We start from the raw sequence: 21,182 nt of genomic DNA, 5'->3' as shown, positions 1-21,182 counted from the left end.
CTGTTTTATTCTTTTGTTCGTCTGTATTGTTTCTCATCTAAGAAATCAATTGTCTACTCTACATGGTTATTAAGATATATAATATATATTATATTACCTTTCTTTGTTTTTTTCCCTTCATCTAGTCTGCACAACATCCCACTGAGTTGTTTTACTATTCTCTCCCTTTTTGTCCCTGATAAAACCTTATTTCAATAGACTTCCAGATTGAAAATAGTTGTCAATTACACTGGGTTATATGCTTCTAATGCTTCTAATAATTAAGATATGATATTATTAGGCCCTAGGTACCTCAGCTGGATAGAGCATAATTCTGATACACCAATGTTGTGGGTTTGATCACCTGTCAGGACATTTATAAGAAACAACCAATGAATGCATAAATAAGTGGAACAACACATTGATGTTTCTCTCTCTTCTTTATCCTCTCTAAAATCAATCAATAAAAAGATATTATTTTTAATTCTAAATTAGTTATAATACATTTTTGGAGATTATTCATTTTCTAAGGTTATTATACTACAAATTATACCCCAGAGAAGACAATCCTGCCTATTTTAAGTCATTCCCTGCTAATATGCTAAAACATTCATATATCATATGAATCAATTCATGGTTTATCATTGTAGTAATTTGAAGAAATAAAACATGATTATTTCACATGTACAACAAAATATGCTGCCCTTCCATCTTCTCATTTTATTGACACTATGGAATTCTCTTTTTAAAACTTCCTGCTGAGTTATCTTTATGATGTCCTTTAATAATTTTTGTTACAAGATTCTTTTCACCAAATAAATACCAACTCTTTAAGCTGTAATCTCTAGATACAGTAATTTTCACTTTCTATTTTAAGTCACTTTTGTGTATTGATTTTAACCCTCAGTGTATTTTTCTATCATATTACACTTTCTATTACTTGTAAAGCCTTCAGAATTGCCAGGCACTTTCTATTTACTAGTAATCAATCTCAGTAAAATGTTATCCATTTCCTATGTATACTCTTATAATTCTGCCACAATAGAGGGGCTACATTTAGCATACTATGAATAATCACTCAAGTCTAATAACTTATCTTTTAAAAACATACTAATAAAAACTGCAAAATTCACCAGCTGACCGTCTGTTGCAGTTATTTATCCTTTTCTATAATTGTGTGACTCTCTAAAACAAAGTTTTCTATTAAAATGTGCTAAAGAGTAAAATTAGTAATATCTGTCAAAATCTCTAACCTTATATTTTGCTCTCTTATTATTTGAGTTATTATTTAGCAAGGAATCAAATAAGGTTGAATATGGTGATTTTAAATATGTAATTATATTCTCTGTTCAATAGTTTTAACTAGAGTATATTTTGTTTGTCTAAGTATCCCTAAGAAACATCTCACTCTAAAGGTGTAATCCAATCCAACACCCAATTATATCATATGATTCAATGAAAGACAAATAGATTTCTAGTCCTAGATCCATATAATGAGAAAACTTACTTAAATAATATAAACTCTTTACATTCAGTATTGTCATCTGTAAAATTGGTATAAAATTTTTCACCTCATAGTGGTAGTTAGAAGATACAAGTAAAGATAAAACTTACTAAGAAAGAATTAGATAAAATGTAAGTTTCTTAAAATTAAAAGTATTTTTTAACCTAATTAACTAGATATAATGATCATGCTTTCTGGGCTTAACATTATTTTGGCTTTGATACCACACTGTGATTAATAATGTCTATTTTATAGGCAAGGAATCTAATAAAATGATACTATAACAGTGGGCAGGATTATAATATTGTAATGAGCATTAAGAAGACTTTTTTTAGCACAATGTCAAGAGCACAGTTAGAACACAGTCACTATTCAATGTTAGTTATGATTCTTCTTGTAACAGCTACTTTTTTCTTTTAAAAAATTAAATTGAATTTATTGGGGTGACTTGGTTAATAAAATTATATAGGTTTCAGGTATACAATTCTATAATACATTATCTGTGTATAGTGTACTGTATGTTCTGCACCTCAAGTCAAGGCTTCTTCTGTCACCATTTATTTCCCCCTTCTTTACTCTCTTCTACCTCCCCACCCCCTTTCCCTCAGGTAATCAGATACTGTTGTCCACTACTTTTTGTTAGGTATTATATGAACAATTAAGATTTATCTCAAAATACATACATACTCACTAGTTGAGTATGCATTTTTTTTATTCATTAGCTGCTCAAACAGTTGGAATCATGACAAACATTTAACTTAAAAATATGCTTACACATGAAAACTGAATTAGATTGATATCCAGTAATGGCTCAGCTAGAAGATAACAAAAGGAAGAAAAATATACCTTACAGAAACAGAGAAAAGTAGTAAATGTGTAATTATTATTCAAATTTAAGATGATACTATGGTATTTTAAATACAAATGATAATTCTTTGGTAGTATGCAGATGTAACTCTACCTATCCTAGAGGCCAGAGAATTTGGATATATTTCTCAGAGTGGATTCACTTGATGTATCACTCTAAATATTAACTATTCTGCTGTGATTTTATTTTTCATTTTCCTAATAAGTAACTATTGAGTAACCCTATACATTTCATGGTCATTTGGATAGCTTCTTTTGTAGAATGCCTCTGTGAGCCTTTTGACCTTTAAACCTTTAAAAGTTTTTCTATATTTTGGATATCAACCTCTTATCAAAAGTGGTGTTTGGCCCTGGCCGGTTGGCTCAGCGGTAGAGCGTCGGCCTAGCATGCGGAGGACCCGGATTCGATTCCCGGCCAGGGCACACAGGAAAAGCACCCATTTGCTTCTCCACCCCTCCGCCGCGCTTTCCTCTCTGTCTCTCTCTTCCTTTCCCGCAGCCAGGGCTCCATTGGAGCAAAGATGGCCCAGGCACTGGGGATGGCTCTGTGGCCTCTGCCTCAGGCACTAGAGTGGCTCTGGTAGCAACATGGCAACGCCCAGGATGGGCAGAGCATCGCCCCCTGGTGGGCAGAGCATCACCCTTGGTGGGCGTGCCGGGTGGATCCCAGTCGGGCGCATGCGGGAGTCTGTCTGACTGTTTCTCCCTGTTTCCAGCTTCAGAAAAATGGAAAAAAAAAAAAAAAAAGTGGTGTTTGAAAATATCTTCTTCCACTTGGCTGGTTGCCCTTTAGCTTTGTAAATTTTTTTTTCTGGGCAGAAATTTCTGCAGTTTGCTATAGTCCCATTCATTTACTTTTTCTTTTACTTCCTTTGTTTTTGAAGTTAAATTCATAAAATCCTCTTAAAGAACAAGGGCCATAAGTTTCGTACCTATGTTTTGTTCTATGTTTCTTGTTTTTACCTATGTTTTGTTCTATGTGTCTTGTTTTTATTTTATTCTAGGTCTTATATTTAGGTCTTTGGTTCATTTTGTGTTAATTTTAGTGTATGGTGACAAATAGGATTATAGTTTCATTTTTTTTGCATGTAGCTTTCCAATTTTCCTAACACCATTTATTGAAGAGGCTTTCTTTTTTCCATTGTATGTTTTTGACTTCTTTGTCAAAAATCATTTGTCCATGTATTGATATATGTGAGTTTATTTCTGGATGCTCAAATCTGTTTTATTTGTCTGTGTGTCTTTTTATTTTCACCCAACACTGTGCTGTTTTACTATCACTTTGTGGTATAATTCAAAGTCAGAGAGTATAATACTTTTGGTTTTTTATTTGTATTTTCTCAGTATTGCTTTGGCTATTTGGGGTCTTTTGTGGGTCCATACAAATCTAATGACTTTTTGGTCTATTTCTTTTTTTAAAAAAATGCCATTGAGATTTTGATGAGTATTGCTTAAATCTGTATAACAATAAACAAGTTTATTGTTTCTAATAGTATTTTGGTAGAGTTCTCAGGGTTTTCTATTTATAAAATCATGTCATCAGCAAAAAGTGATATTTTACTTTTTCATTTCATTTCTTTTTTTTTTTTTGTTGTTGTTTTTGTGTTTTGTTTTGTTTTTGTCTGATTGCTCTGGCTAGGAATTACAGTACTATGTTGCATAACAGTGGTGAGAGTATGCATCTTTGCCACATTACTAATCTTAAAGTAAACGCTTCGTTTTTCACCATTGAGTATTATATTACCTCAGGGTCCTTCCCTTTTTATACTGATTTTATTCAGTATTTTATTCATTAGGAGATGTTGTATCTTGATGCTTTTACTGCATCTATTGATATGATAATAAAATCTTTATCCTTTATTCTGTTAATGTGACATATTACATTGATTGGTTTGCTTATGTTCAGGAAACCTTATGTCCCTGGAATGAACTCCACTTGATTGTGGTATATTATCTTTTTTTCTATTATTCTTTTTTTTTTTTTTTTTTTTTTACTATATTGTTGTATTTGATTTACTAGTATTTTGTTTAGGATTTTTTTCATCTGTATTCATCAGAGATAGGTTTGTAGTTTTCCTCTTTTGTGTTATCCTTGCTAGGTTTTAGTGTCGAGGTAAGGTTGGCCTCATAAAATGAGTTTGGAAGTATAGTCATTTCTATAATAATGTTTTTAAAGGAAATAAATTTAAATTATTTTCATGGAATATTTCTATTCAAAGAGGGTTGCATAAATGCGAATGGTTTTATGTTATAAAAACAATATATATATTTTTGTCCTGGTAGTACCATTTAGTAGTGATATATTTGGGCTCATATCCATCCTGTTGGTTTTTTTTTTTTTTTTTTTTGCTAATTGGTAATATTTATAAAATTATATCCTAATGCACTAGAGGTTTCATTCTGAATGAATAAGACATTAGCCTCAAACCACTATTATGAGAATGTTTTCACTTTTTTTGGCCTTATTTTTAAAAATATTTTATTTTTAACTTTATTCAGTTTTGTTTTTTTTTAGAGAGAGAGAGACATACAGAGAGAGAGAGAGAGAGAGAGAGAGAGAGAGAGAAGGGAGAGGAGCAGAAAGCATCAACTCTTCAACTCTCATATGTGCCTTGGCCAGGCAAGCCCAGGGTTTTGAACTGGCGACCTCAGTGTTCCCAGGTCAACACTCTCTCCACTGTGCCACCACAGGTCAGGCGAGAATGTTTTCACTTTTATCTCCTGCCTTATTTAATTTCTTTGAGAATTGCTAGTATCCCATTGTATTATTCCTTGTCTGTGAAGTCTGTCATTATTTACATTAACCTGTGGAGACAAATTCAGCAAATCTTCTCTACTTTGACATTTCCTTTACTGTTACAGGTTTCATCACCTGGTATTGCTGTTTAATAAATATATCCTCACCATCAATATCTTAGTGTGGTGTTTTCCCAAACAAAAATTTATTTGGTGTCCTAAAAACAAATTTAATTATTGCTACATCAGTATGACATCCCTGCACTAACCATCTCAGACTTTTTCGCATACCTCACCATCATAAATCTGCATTATTAATATTATAGGATTTTTTTAAATTTATTTATTAAATTTAGTGCAGTGACATTGATAAATCAGGGTACATATGTTGAGAGAAAACATCTCTAGATTATTTTGACATTTGATTGTGCTGTATACCCCTCCCCCAAAGTTAAATTGTCTTCTGTCACCTTCTATCTGGTTTTCTTTGTGGCCCTCCCCTCCCCCAACCCCTCTTTCCTTCTTCACCCCATCCCCCCTCCCCCCACCCCCAACCCCCCACCCCTGTTGCCATCACATTCTTGTTCATGTCTCTGAGTCTCATTTTTATGTCCCTTCTATGTATGGATTCATGTAGTTCTTAGTTTTTTTTTCTGATTTACTTATTTCACTCCGTATAATGTTATCAAGGTCCATCCATGTTATTGTAAAGGATCCGATGTCATCATTTCTTATGGCTGAGTAGTACTCCATAGTATATATGTACCAAAGCTTTTTAATCCACTCATCCTCTGACGGACACTTGGGTTGTTTCCAGATCTTCGCTATTGTGAACAATGCTGCCACAAACATGGGGGTGCATTTCTCCTTTTCGAGCCGTTCTATGGTGTCCTTGGGGTATATTCCTAAAAGTGGGATAGCTGGGTCAAAAGGCAGCTCGATTTTCAGTTATTTGAGGAATCTCCATACTGTTTTCCACAGAGGCTGCACCAGTCTGCATTCCCACCAGCAGTGCAGGAGGGTTCCCTTTTCTCCACATCCTCGCCAGCACTTAAACAAATGGGACTATATCAAACTAAAAAGCTTTTGCACAGCTAAAGACAACAAGAACAGAATAAAAAGACAAACTACACAATGGGAGAACATATTTGACAATACGTCTGATAAGGGGTTAATAACCAAAATTTATAAAGAACTCGTAAATCTCAACATCAGGAAGACAAACAATCCAATCCAAAAATGGGCAAAAGAGATGAATAGACACTTCTCCAAAGAGGACATACAGATGGCCAACAGGCATATGAAAAAATGCTCAACATCACTAATCATTAGAGAAATGCAAATTAAAACCACAATGAGATATCACTTCACACCAGTCAGAATGGCGCTCATCAACAAAACAATATTATAGGATTTTGATTAGGCTGTAGTTTACAAACTCACTTATAGATATAAAATATTCCTTTATAGGTAGAGGATAAAAACTACATACATTAAAAATCATTTTGCTATATCAGCAATAATTTTTTTAGAAAACTCATCCTTATAAAACAAATGTGAACTATGACTATTATTATTTTTTAAAAATCAGAATTTATAAACGAGCGCATGAGGAAAAGCAACATTCTCTTGCTAACCTCTCTCTCATCCAGTGAGTTAAACTTTATCATTTTTGCTTTAATTTTTCTAGTGTTTGCCTCCAACATTTCGAAAACATTTCTTTGATTAGGCAAGACTAAAGAGAACTAGTTGAGAACCTACCATGGAGGATAAAGATTTATTTCAGTGAATTACTACTTCTTTCTATTCCTTCTTTTAATAGTACAGTCTTATATTGTTGTTTTACTTTCACTTTTGTTTATTTTGTAACCTGAAACATGAGGTTACAAAATGGCGTCAAAGAGTTAAACTGATCTTACTTGGCCAGTGGTGGTGCAGTGGACAGAGCATCGACCTGGGATGCCGAGATCACTGGTTTGAAACCCTGGCTTGCCCAGGCAAGGTACAAAAAACATAAGCAATCAATGAAGAGCTCAAGTGAAACAACTGTGAGCTGATACTTCTCATTTCCCCACCCCCCCTCTTCTCTCTGTAAAATCAATAAGTAAAATCTTTAAAAAAAGAGAGAGACTTATCTATGTGTACTATGTATAGCCCACATAATATATATATATATAATATGTATATATATATATTTATATATACATTAGGTCAGTGTCTCATTGCAATATTCTGAGCCCAGTACATATTTTCTTACATCTGTTACTTTCATTCATTTATGTGTTATAGCAGTGGTCCCCAACCCCTGGGCCGCGGACCGATTCGGGTCCGTGGGCCATTTGGTACCGGTCTGTAAATAACTTACATTATTTCCGTTTTATTTATATTTAAGTCTGAATGATGTTTTATTTTTTAAAAATGACCAGATTCCCTCTGTTACATTCGTCTAAGACTTACTGTTGATGTTTGTCTCGGTCACGTGATACATTTATCCATACCACCCTAAAGGCCGGTCCATGAAAATATTTTCTAACATTAAACTGGTCCGTGGCCCTAAAATGATTGGGGACCACTGTGTTATAGGATTTGAATTGGCCATCCTCATTTTTAATTATTTACTTATGTCTTGATTTTGTTTTACTTATAAGCTGGTACTTCAATTCCACTCCATGTAGAATTAGAATATTAGACCCCTGTCCTTCTTCTCCAACTTCAATCTCCCCCAATCAGCAATGCCTTTATTTTTACATTTTCAGGATTAATGACAGTTACATTCTGCACTGAAGATAAAAAGAAGGCATTCTTGCTTTATTCATAGATAGGAAGGCTATGAAAGTTGAACAAGGCTATGAAAATTGAACACTAATAAAAAACACACATATCATTATAATAATTTTTATGATTATATATATTTTATTTCTTGACCAAATATTGTTCTGTAATTATATTTGCCATTTTATAATTTCAATGTTTTGACTCCTGTGCATTTCAAAAAAGAATTTTCCTACAGCCAAGTCTAAAGAGTTTGCTTCCCATACTGAGCATTCTTTGTTCATAATTTTGTTCATAATTTTTAGTTTTCTCTATGTTTGGACTATGAGTTACAGTAGTTTTGGGGTTTAAATTATTTCTTGAGCTTCTTATCATAATTATTTATTTTTGAAAATGAAATATGTCTTGTTAATATGCATTGAAAAAATGATACAAAACTCTAATCCTAAATGTTTTTTTGCTGGTATTCTGGATTGAACCTACTCTTAAGAATCTCATGTCTTCTCATTTTTTCCCTTCAGTTTGCTAGAGTATATCCTTAAGTATTATCTTAATAATGGATCACAGAAGATAAAATTTCTTAGTTCATATTTAATATATTTGAGTGTTTTATCTCTAGCTATAGTGTTCTAGTTTAAGAATAATTTTATTTCTCTACACTTTGAAGGCAATTCTATATTTTATCATTTAATATTGCTATTAAAAGCATTATTTTTTCTTTCTGTTATGCCTTGTTTATTGTAGAACAACCATCAGTAAATAAATGATTTTTATAAATATTTTAAATTTTGCAGACCACAGAGTCTCTATCCCTGTTGTTGTAGTGCTAATATGGCCATGGATAATATGTAAGCAATTGGGTGTTTCTTTTTCCTATTTTTTATTTTTATTTTATTATTATTATTTTTTAAATTATTTATTGATTTTACAGAGAGAAGGGGGGAGAAAAAAAGTATCAACTCATAATTGCTTCACTTTAGTTGTTCAATGATTGTTTGTCATATGTACCTTAACTGGGCAAGCCTGGTTTTTGAACTGGCAACCTCAGTATTCCAGGTCAATCTCTATCTACTGTGCCATCACAGGCCAGGTAGGTGTGGCTGTGTTTTGGTAAAATGACTAAAGAAAATGATTTTGAATTTCATATATTTTTTAAGTGCTAAACTATTATTCTTTTTTACTTTTGCAATTTTTAAAAAAATATTCTTAGATGTTAAGCCATAAAAAATTCAACAGGGGGATAGATTTGAATTATGAAAAGTAATTAACTGACCATTATTTTGAAGCTCATTACATCTTGAAGGACATTGTTCAGTGAAGGGCCTGAGTCCCACTCCCTGTACCCTCCTGTTAATTTGAGTTTAGCTTTTCCCACAGATGTGATCCACCAACCTGTCCATATAGTCTTCATCTCTCTAAATTTGTTGAATTTTCTATTTGGCTTGTAAAAACACATAGGCTGTGAACATTGTTTATTTCTCTACATTGTTGATTTATGCCTTCATGTGCTTTCACCAATTTATTTCAGCAAGGTTATAGACAAAAAAAGAGACACATATATGTAATTAAACAGTCATCTTGAATAAGGATCAACCAAATTACATTTAATAAAAGGCAAGATTAATGCAATCTGAAGAGAAAGCAGAGTAAGAACCAAATAACATTTAAATGAAATTTTTATTTCCATGATAATGATAGCTATCAGGCTTACTTACAAGGTCATACTCATTTGTTGTTCTGAATTGAGGCCAGGTATGATAGTGGTTCCAAAGCAAGGACTATCTGGATATTTTCTTGTTTTGATTTATTGATGGTAGGGAGGTTGTTATTAAAAGAGAAAAGAAAAATCTTGCATGAGATCTGGTTTACTCTTTATAATGCAAAAGTATTAAAAATTACCTTTTAGTATTTATTTTAATTTGTGTGTTATATATGTTTCTTTGGGGGGTGTTCAAAGAATATCTTGTCATCTCTAAATTTTCTTAAATAATATACCTTCTATCAAGTGTAGAATATTAGATCTTTTTTAGTACTTTGAGATCTGCTATTGATATGAGAAAATATATATACCTTTTTATAAATATTTCTAAGACAAATTCTTTAAAGAAATATCTCATAGTGCCCTGACATCCTTTATTAGTCAACGTATTAGATATAGTAACAGTGCATTCTTTTTTTTTTAAACTTTTTTTAAAATTTTTTATTTATTCATTTTAGAGAGGAGAGGGAGAGACAGAGAAAGAGAGAGAGAGAGAGAGGAGAGACAGAGAGAGAGAAGGGGGGAGGAGCTGGAAACATCAACTCCCATATGTGCCTTGACCAAGCAAGCCCAGGGTTTCAAACCGGCGACCTCAGCATTTCCAGGTCGACGCTTTATCCACTGCACCACCACAGGTCAGGCCCTAACAGTGCATTCTTGAATGCATAATTTATCCTTCTCATTGAGATGTTAAACCATGGTCCTGGCCATAAGTTGTTATTAGTTTCTTCAGTATACTTCTTGAGTGTATATAAGATAACCAGAAAATCTTGGCCAAGTTCCAACTTCTAAATTTTATGTGGTATTTGATATATGCTTACTTTGATAGGGATTTTATTTATTTATTTATTTATTTATATTTTTAGTGAGAGAGACAGAGAAAGACACAGAGAGAGCAACAAATAGGGACAACAGACAGGAAGGGAGAGTGATGAGAAGCATCAATTCTTTGTTTCAGCACCTTAGTTGGTCATTAATTGCTTTTTATTATGTGCCTTTACGCAGAGGCTCAAGCCAAGCCAGTGACCCCTTACTCAAGCCAGGGACCTTAGGTTTTAAACTGATGATCTCTGGGCTCAAGCCAGCGACCATAAAGTCATGTCTATGATCAAATGCTCAAGCTGGTGACCCTGTGCTCAAGCTGGTAAGCCTGTGCTCTAGCTGGATGAGTGCACACTCAAGCCAGTGACCTTGGGGTTTAAAACCTGGGTCCTCAGTGTCCCAGGCTGATGCTTTATCCACTGCACTACCACCACCTGGTCAGGCTATCTTTCTATTTTTTATCTTTTATTTATTTTTAATTGAATTTATTGGCTGACATTGGTTAATAAAATTATATAGATTCTAGGTGTACTATTCTATTTTGTCATCTGTCTGTTGCATTGTGTGTTCACCACCTCAAGTCAAGTCTTCTTCTATCACCATTTATCTCTCATTTATACTCTTCTATCTCCCCTCACCCCCCTTTTTCTTGTAATCACCATACTGTTACCTATGTCTAGACATTATTTTTCTTTGTTTAATATCTTTGCTTATTTTTACCCAGCCCCAAATCTCCTTCCCCTCTGATAGCTATCAGCCTGTTCTCTGTACCTATGAGTGTTTTTTTTTTCTATTTTGTTTGTTAGAGCCACACTACCTGATATCAAAGTATATTACAAATCCATAGTAATCAAAACAGCATGGTACTGGCATGATAACAGACATCTAGAGCAATGGAACAGAATTGAGAGCCTAGAAATAAATCTATGACTTTATAGTAAATTAATATTTGACAAAGGAGGCAAGAACATACAATGGGGTATAGAGTTTATTCAATAAATGGTATTGATAAACTTGGACAGATACATGCAAAAAATGAAACTAGACCACTTTCTTATACCACACACAAGAATAAACTGAAAATGAATTAAATACTTAAATGTTGTACGCAAAACTATAAAATTCTAGAAGTAAACATAAGGCAATATAATCTTAGACATTTCTTGTAGCAATATTTTTTTATGGAGATATTATTTTTTATCTTGTCCTCTCATCCCTGTCTTGCTCTCACTTATAGATCAGTGCTTAACTATGTTTATTTATCAGATATAATTTTGAACCATACTGACAAAAATGTAAATTAAGTGATCTCTGGATATCTGTAACTATTCTGTGTTCAAGGAGACTCTCTAAAATATTAAGGAGTGAATACTTTGGTACTTTTAGTCTGAACTTGAGAATAATGATCAGTTTTAGAATTTGCTTGTTTACCTTCTTGAGTTTTAAATACTGGTATCTGATACGTAAAACACAAAAAATTTAAACTTAAAATAGAGTAGAATAATTAGAAGAGGATTTAATCAAAGAAAAAAAGAGGAACATTTTAGTATAAATTGATACTTTTTGAGGTAATAGTCAGTCTGAAAGATTCTTTCTCTAGAATAAAAGAAAACATTACAGCTGAAATTTTGAAAATTAAGAAAGAAAAAAATGTAACAAGCAAACAACCTTAGTCACTCTGCCGCAGGTGAAAGATTGAAAATGGTTAGCCAATAAAAATTTCCATTCTTTGAACACTGAGACTTTTGGAAAGATGGGTAAATTAATGGTATGTTGTTTAAATTATATATTAATGATTATAATTAGGCTTGCATACTACAGAGAGCTTTCTTTCATTTCTGCTAAACATCAACAGTGATTTGGCCCAACAGATCATGTGCTCATTTTAAAAACATAGATTCATCATTAATTATAAGACTTAATTAAAGATAGTTAGTGCAGAAAATTATTTTTCTGGCAATGACACAGATGTCTTAGAATTTTTTTTCCCACTTACTCTCTGCAAAAAGTGAAATATAATGCCTGCGGATACATTTCGTTCACAGAAAACTAATGCTGTGAGACTCTTGGAGGCTCAGCATAGCATGCATGCAGATGAGGTGATTATTTTTAATCTTGATGCTTTGATTCACTCAGAAAATATGAGGAAGCTGTTTCTGTGAATTATACTTGTGAAACTGTAGTGAGGTAATTTGCTTGAAGTATCATTTTAATGCAGAGACTGGAATTGCTTTCAAACAGAAAAGAATCAGTTTTCCAACTGCAAGTGGTTATTGAAAGAAAGGACGTATTTCATAAGGAACTAAGGCTTCCACTGAGGAAATACTGAATTCTTGCGAAGACAGTGCAAAGAGAGACACAAATGAGGCTTAAGGCTTACTTAGTCTTTGCATCAGAATGATCACAGTTTATGTCAGACTGCTTTGAGTCTTAGCTCTGATGCTTACCATGCCACCTGGTAATGTTACTGAATTCTGTTTATCTTCTGCTACTTCATCTCTAAAATAATGTAGCTGTAAATGCTCAATAAATGTTAGTTAATTTTATTATGTATGTACAATGATAGACACAGAGTGAAATTCAGCTAAAAAGTAATGCTTTGAATAGCTTAATACTGTTAACTTGCCACAATAATTTTTTCCTTCCTTCTAAAACTTGTGCCCCACAGCAGAGCAGCAGGGATACTCTATGGCAGTGGCTTTCAACTATTTTACACTTGGGGACAGGTGAAAATAGGAGAATTAGTTCAGGGACCAATAAGGCAGAAATCATCTTGAGCATAAGCAAATTCAACTAAGATCGTTGGGCCTATAATCAGACAACATTCAGGTAGTTAACTCTTTTGAGGACCTGCCTGAAATTTCTGGCTGATGGATCCACAGACTGACAGTTGAAAAACACTGCTCTATGAAATTATTTTGTTCAAATCCTTTCAGGCTTCTTCTGTGGAGACCCAGAAATCTAAGAATTAACTCTGGCAGTAGAAAACTCTCAAGAGATAATGTAGCTTCTTTATCTCCTCCAATTCTTGTGAAGTCTGTGGACCCTACAAACTATTGCTTTCTCTTTCTCTCTTCCTTAGTTTAGACTACAGGTCATTGTTAATGTGAGTTTTAGCTCCAATTTTGAGTGGCTTAATTTTTGGAAATAGAGAAAATTAAGTGATCTCTGGAAATCTGTAACTATTTTGTGTTCAAGGGGCCTCCTCCTCTAAAATATTAAGGAATAAATAGTTTGGTACCAAGAAGGGAAATCACATTAAATGCTAAACAAAAAGTTTAGTAAAATTATTTATAGTATTTTTCTATGACAAATCTCTAGAAAAAAAAGGTACTAGAATAAACAGGGCAGAAGATGGCCCACATATAATATCCATAATAAAAGTTTAGAGTTATTCCACTAAAAATTTGTAAAATAAGTTTTTACTTTCAGGAATTGATATTTTTTAAGAGGCAATTTGTAAAATACAATCACTGTGCAATAATAGATAAATCCATGACAAGTGATAAATAATAAAGACATTCAGGATAAATAACTTGAGGTTGGCAAGTGAGATACTGATTATTTTCCTGGTGAATTAATTGCTGTGAAGAATTAAAGTGGCAATTACATTTGCTGTAAGAGTGGCATATCTATTTTACAGACTCAAATTGTGAATCAATCCCTTCCTGCCTGTGTGGCATTGAAAAAAAATTGCTTAAAGGTTCTGAGTGCACATGTAAAAGAAAAATTACCTAATTTTGTAGAGTTTTAAATAAAGATGAGAAATAATACATATATAACAGTTATCACTAGGCCTGTTCAACCTGGAGATAAATATAATTGAAAATGACATCCTGCGTTACAGCCCTTACCTGTCTAACTATAAAGTGTTGGTTCCCTGATTATTGTCAGATGATTGCTAGGCATACTTGAATAATCTGTATGTACATTAAAAGAGTTTATTCGAGTTGTTGTGCTTCACATTTCCTTTGGAAGTCAGCTTCACTGAAGAAGTTTTAGAGAAAAATCTTAATAATTCTATTTGCTGTTGAAGGAACACTGCTTTCCTGTCATTCTCGGTGTTTTTCATAATCCCTGCTGAGTGTTGGGATGAGGGAATAAATGGAGACAATGACTCTGTCCCTGACCTTGAGCCTGATTTGATCAAAACCCAAAGCATCAAAGGGACAGTGTTATGGCCTGAATCTTAGGAATTTCTCCATGGATCACAATTTTAAAATTGCTTGTCCAAAAATCACACAGCCGTAATATAGCAGGGCTGAACTAGAATTTGCCTTTTTTTAAAAAATTGAATTTACATTGCTTAATAAACTTATATAGGTTTCTAGTGTACCATTCTATAATCTATCACCTTTGAAAACTACAAATTAAGTGAATTTGCAGTATAGTACATTTTCTTTTCTCTCGGGAGTCTCTATTTCAGCCCTCTACCAACTATGTGCACCACTGTGTAAGGACTGGTAGAATGGAGTGCGCTCATACAGCTGTCTGTTCCAGCCTCCCACCACTCAACCCCTGCATCCATTGATCTCCTTACTGTCTCCACAGTTTGGCCTTTCCCAAAATGTCATATAGCTGGAATTATATAATATATAGCCTTTTCACATTGTTTTCTTTCATTTTTGTAATATGTATGTAATCTTTCTCTTTTCATAGCTTAATAGCCCACTTGTTTTTAGCATTTTTAGCACTATTATTCTATTGTCTGGATGTACCATCATTTATTTAACAACTCCCTTAATGAAGGAAATCTTGACTGTTTCCAAGAATTGACAGTTATAAATAAAGCTGCTCTAAATATCTGGGTCAGTTTTTTGCATGGACATAAGTTTTCACCTCTTTTGGGTAAATACTAAACTGCATGATTGCTATATAGTACAGTGAATAATATGTTTAGTTTTGTAAAAACACAACAAAACTAACAAACACCACATTACCTTCCATGGTGACTGTACCATTTTGTATTTCCACAAGCAATGAGAGTTCCTCTTGCTCCATATCCTTGCCAATGTTTGGTGTGCCAGTGTTCCAGATTTCAGCCATTTTAATACGTGTGTAGCATCTCAGTTTTGTTTTAATTTGCACTTTCCTAATGAGATATGATGTGGAAAATCTGTTCATATGCTTTTTCCCATCTGCATATCATCCTTTGCAAGGTGTCTGTTAAGGTTTTTGGCCCATTTTTTAGTGAAGTTGTTTATTTTCTTATTTTAAGAGTTATTAGTATAATTTAGATAAGAGTTCTTTATCAGATGTGTCTTTTGCAACAATTTCCTCACTGTTTATGACTTGTCTTCTCATTCTCCCGATCTTGCTAAGTGTAAAGCATAAGGAACTGAACTGTTTATCTTTCTATGTCAGATCTGAGATTTCTGAATTTCTCTTCAAGTCAAATGAGGATAAAAAAAAAGTAGACTACAGGAAAAACAAAAATAAGGAGTGAATGCTGATTTTCTGTCCCATTAACCAGTCTGTTGTTAAACTTAATAGATAATACTATCACATGCTTCAAAAATCCTAATTTAAAAAACTATATATGAGAAAATTATTTTGCAGAAGCTCAATCACTTCCTGACCATTGCCCTGTTTCTTTTCAGATACTCCCTGTTAATTACTTATATTTAGTTAGAAAAAAGTTTTCACTTAAAACTAAGGTAAGCATGTAACCCCATTTATACATAAAAGTTAGCATAACACATGCATAGTCCTGCATCTTATTTTTCATTTAATAGTATATATTAGTATACACTTTGATAACATAATTTCCTTTTTGTTTGTTTTACAACATGTTCGACTGCACAAATATAACATAATTAATTTTACTAGTCTCATTTTGGTGGACTTTCACTGTTGTTACTAATTTTTTCTTAAAGAGTTGCAATGTGCGTGTGTGTGCATATTCATGTATATATACATAGATGCATATCAGATATGCATATGTATAGGCATTCAATGTATGGTTTGTTTATGTGTATGTGTTTTCATATGTATAAGTTTACCTATAGAAAATATCATAGAAATATAACTGATTAGGGAAATAAAATGTTCATTTATTATTTTGATAGATATGTAGAAACTACCATCCCTGGTTTGTGCCACATGTGTTTAATGGTGATATATGAGAATAGCAACCTACACACATGATAGATTATACAGTGGTGTCAAGCATTTGAACCACTGCAAGTCTGAGCTAAGTCTTTTAATCCATTTTATAGAATCTAATGACAATGCATACTTAAATATAAAACATTATTTTTAAAGAGCAAGAAAATTATATTAAAACATTTTTATGACTTTTTAGTTAGAGGGGAGTGAGAGTAAGGGGAAGGGGGGCTAAATCTATGATGATAGAAAGTGGTCTGAATTTGGGTGATGGGCATGCAATGTAATATATAATCATGTACCATGGAGATGTACACCTGAAATCTGTGTGTTCCTATGGACTAATGTCATCCCATCAAATTTGATTCCTAAGTAAATAAATTTAAATATAAAAATAGCCTATTTCCTGGTGATGTCAGAGTAATGGTAGCATGATAGATACTTCTGATCACTCCCCTTAAAATTTCAACAAATTGAACAACTATTACACAGCAAAGGAACCCCAGCTTGGCTTGCAGGTGTGTCTGAAAGTTCCACACAGCGAATGGATTAAATGTGAGATGGGTTGAAAATGGGGGCAGAGGATAAAATGCATTCACGTTTGGCTCTGGGGAGGAGACCAACCCAGGGTGTCAGGGTTTTATTCCTCTGCTAGACTATAAGAAGTGGGAAGCTCAGGATGTTTGGATTTTGTCAGATGGGTACGAAAAGGGAAAACTGGAGTGGTGAGGTCTCATTTTGCCAGAAGGAGCAGTGAGATAGACAGAGTGGGATATAAACCAAAGTGGCCAGAATGCAAGGTCACAGCCACTGTGCCTGTGGTCTGCTTGCAGCCCATCTTCAGCAAAGACAGAGAAAATTAAAGTAAGGCCACAGCATCCCAGATCCTGCATCTTTCACCTCACAAGTAGGAAAGTGGCAGAAACAAACCCCACAGCTAGCTCACTAGAGCCACTTTTTCCCCTGAAGAACAGAGGTGCTATATGTATGGTCACTGGGTCTGTTGGGACATGGGGAGGAGTGTCCAGAAGCCTGAGATAGCCATTGTTAGAGCCGGAAAGTGGAAGCTCTAGAGCCCTTACAACATGCCCCATCCACCAATGCAACTGCAGCCCCACCTACATCATTATGACAGCAACATCTCAGCAGAAGACAGCCCAGAAACTTCATAGAGCTAAAACTTATAATACAGTGACATCTACTAAAAGAAAACTCTCAAAACCAAAATTTATTTTTTCTTATTTTTTCTTTTTATTCATTTTTCTCTTTTGAATTTGATTTTCTTTAATTTTTATATATTTTATTCTTATTTTTTGTGGGTGTTTTGATTTTTTGTTTGTTTTTTAATTTTTTCTATGGTTTTTCTTTACTTGTCATAATCTAAATTTTTATATTGTTTTTATTTTAATTTTTCATTTATTGTAGGTTTTTTTTGTTAGGATTAGTAACAACACCACTCTCAAATGCCATCAAGGTAGAAGAAATCTAATACAATGGCTACAGAAGACATAGATGTAATTCAAAAAGAAAAGAAAAAATCTCCAGAAAGAAAATCTCATCACATGGAAACCCTGAAATTAAATGATAGAAAACTGAAAGATGAAGTTCTGAAATTAATCAACAAGATGCAAGAAGACACCAATAGGCAATTTAATGAGCTCAAAAAACAAAATGAAAGTCTCACCAAGGAGATTAAAAATTTAAAAACAAATGAAGAACTTAATACATGAATTGAATACTGAGGTAGCAAATTTAGCTAATAGAACAAGCTAGATAGAGGAAAAAAATCAGTGATATCAAAGACAAAAGATGAGAGAGACACATATTTATTTTATTTTTTAATTTTTTTTATTTATTCATATTTAGAGAGGAGAGAGAGAGAGAAGGGGGAGGAGCTGGAAGCATCAACTCCCATATGTGCCTTGACCAGGCAAGCCCAGGGTTTCGAACCGGCAACCTCAGCATTTCCAGGTCGACGCTTTTTCTACTGTGCCACCACAGGTCAGGCCTAGAGAGACAAATATTTAAAAGAAAGCTGAAAAAGCTTACAAGAATTGTTTGAATCCATTAGAAAGAGCAATATAAGAATAATGGGTATATAAGAAAAAGAAGTAAGGGGGAGGGAATGAAGAGCCTATTCAAACAAATAATTGATGAGAATTTCCCAAGCATATGGAAAAAGTTAGAGCCTCAAATCTAAGAAGCAAACAGAATGCCAAGTGACCTCAACCCAAACCCAAGATCTACTTCAAAGCACATTGTAATAAAATTGTCAGAAATTAATATCATAGAATGAATCCTAAAGGCAGCTAAGGAAAAGCAAAAAATTACGTAAAGAAAAATTAGGTTATCATCAGACTTCTCAGCAGAAATTCTACAAGCCAAGAGAGAGTAGACCCAAACATTCAGAGTACTGAAAGAGAGAAATTACCAGCCAAGAATACTATCCATCAAAGTTATCCTCCAAATATGATAGGGAAATAAAAACTTTTATAGACCTAGAGAAGCTGAGGGAATTTATCACCAGAAAATCCCCACTGCAAAAAATACTTGAGAGTTATTCAACAAGACCCAAATAATAAAACAAGACAAAACTACAAGTAAAAGCTCCAACAAGGTCACCATATAAACAAAGATAATCTGGAATAACAGTAACATAAAATAAAAGAAGAGAGAATAAAGTTCTGCATTATCAAATGAGGATGGAATGAAGAAGCACTAACAAGACAAAGGAGTCTTGTATACATGACTATTTTTCTCTTTATAATGTAATGGTAACCACCCACAAAGAAACCACTACTGAACTACACAGTTTAAAAACAGAAGAAACAAGGGAAGAAAGTATGGGATTCCATGAAACAAAAATAACTGACAGAAACACAAAAGAGAATACCCAAACAAGACACAGAACTACAGAAAATGAAATATAAAATGGCTATAGAAAATCCTCAAGCGCCAATAATTACCCTAAATGTAAATGGACTGAACTCACCAATAAAGAGGCACAGAGTAGCAGATTGGATCAAAAAGCAAAACCCAACCATATGCTGCCTTCAAGAGACACATCTATACTGCAAGGACAAAAGTAGACTCAAAGGGAAATGATGGGAAACAATTCTCCAAGTAAATAACATCCAAAACATAAGCTGGTATAGCCATACTTATATCAGACAACACTGACTTCAAAACAACAAAAGTAACCAGAGACAAAGATGAACATTTCATAGTAATAAAGGGGACATTGTGTCAAAAAGACATAACACTTCTTAACATATATGCATCAAATCAGGGAGCACCACAATATATAAAAAATTTAATTACTAATCTAAAAATGGAAGCAAACAGAAACACAATCACACATGGAGATGTCAATATGACATCGACGACTTTAAATAGATCATCCAAACAGAAAATTAGTAAAGAAATATTGGTTTTAAATGACACATTGGGCCAAATGTACAAAATAGACATTTACAGGACATTTTATCCCAAAACATCAGATTATGCATTCTTCTCCAGTATGCATGAAACATTCTCAAGTATAGACCATATGTTGGACCACAAAACTAACATCAACAAATTCAGGAAAATTAAAATGATAACAAGCATATTTTCTGACCATAAGACTTTGAAATTACAATTAAACTACAAAAAGGAAGTAAAGAAACCCACAAAAATGTGGAAATTAAACAATATACTTCTAAAAACTGACTGGGTCAATTAAAAAAAAACAGAGATGTATACAAATCAAAAGATATATACAAAGAAATGAAAATGACAACACGACATATCAAAAGTTCTGGGATACAATGAAAGCAGTAATAAGAGGGAAGTTTATATCACTATAGGCTAATATCAAGAAATAAGAGAGATCCCAAGAAAACAACGTAATAACACAAATTAAGGAACTAGAAAAACAAAAACAAAGTCAGCAGAAGAAAAGAAATAGTAAAAATTAGAGCAGAACTAAATGAAATAGAGAACAAAAACTACAGAAAAAAATTAATACAATAGATAGCTGGTTCTTTGAGAAGATCAATAATATCAACAAACTACTAGCTAGACTCATTAAGAAAAAAAGACTTATGTAAGCAAAATCTGAAATGAAAGAGGAAAAATTACCACAGACAGCATAGATATACAAAATATCATAGTAGAATAGTATGAAAGATTAATTATATGCCACCAAATTCACCAACCTAGCAGAAATGGATAAACTCCTAGAACTATATAATCTTCCTAGACTGAGTCACAAAGAAGTAGAAAACCTAAATAGAACTATAAGCAGGGAGGAAATAGAAAGAAATAACAAAAACCTCCCAAAAAACAAAAGTCCAGGACCAGATGGCTACACTAGTGAATTCTACCAACATTCAAAGATTTGGTACCTATTATTCTCAGTCTTCCAACATATAAAAAAAGAAACAAAACTTCCTAACATATTTAAGTTAAATTTAAACTTAAATTTGATTTTCTAAATAAAATTAAAAAATAAAATAACAAAATAAAAACTATATGCTATTGTTCTTTAAATATTTAGGTGTTTTTAAAAAATATTTTTGTACTTTAAACTATATTATCACAAAGGAATATATACTAAAACACATTTCATTATTTTATAAGTAAACACGTTTTAAA

This window comes from Saccopteryx leptura, chromosome 9, assembly GCF_036850995.1.
Source record: "Saccopteryx leptura isolate mSacLep1 chromosome 9, mSacLep1_pri_phased_curated, whole genome shotgun sequence".
NCBI classification, from domain to species: domain Eukaryota; kingdom Metazoa; phylum Chordata; class Mammalia; order Chiroptera; family Emballonuridae; genus Saccopteryx; species Saccopteryx leptura.
Note: the sequence above shows the minus strand (reverse complement) of the source record.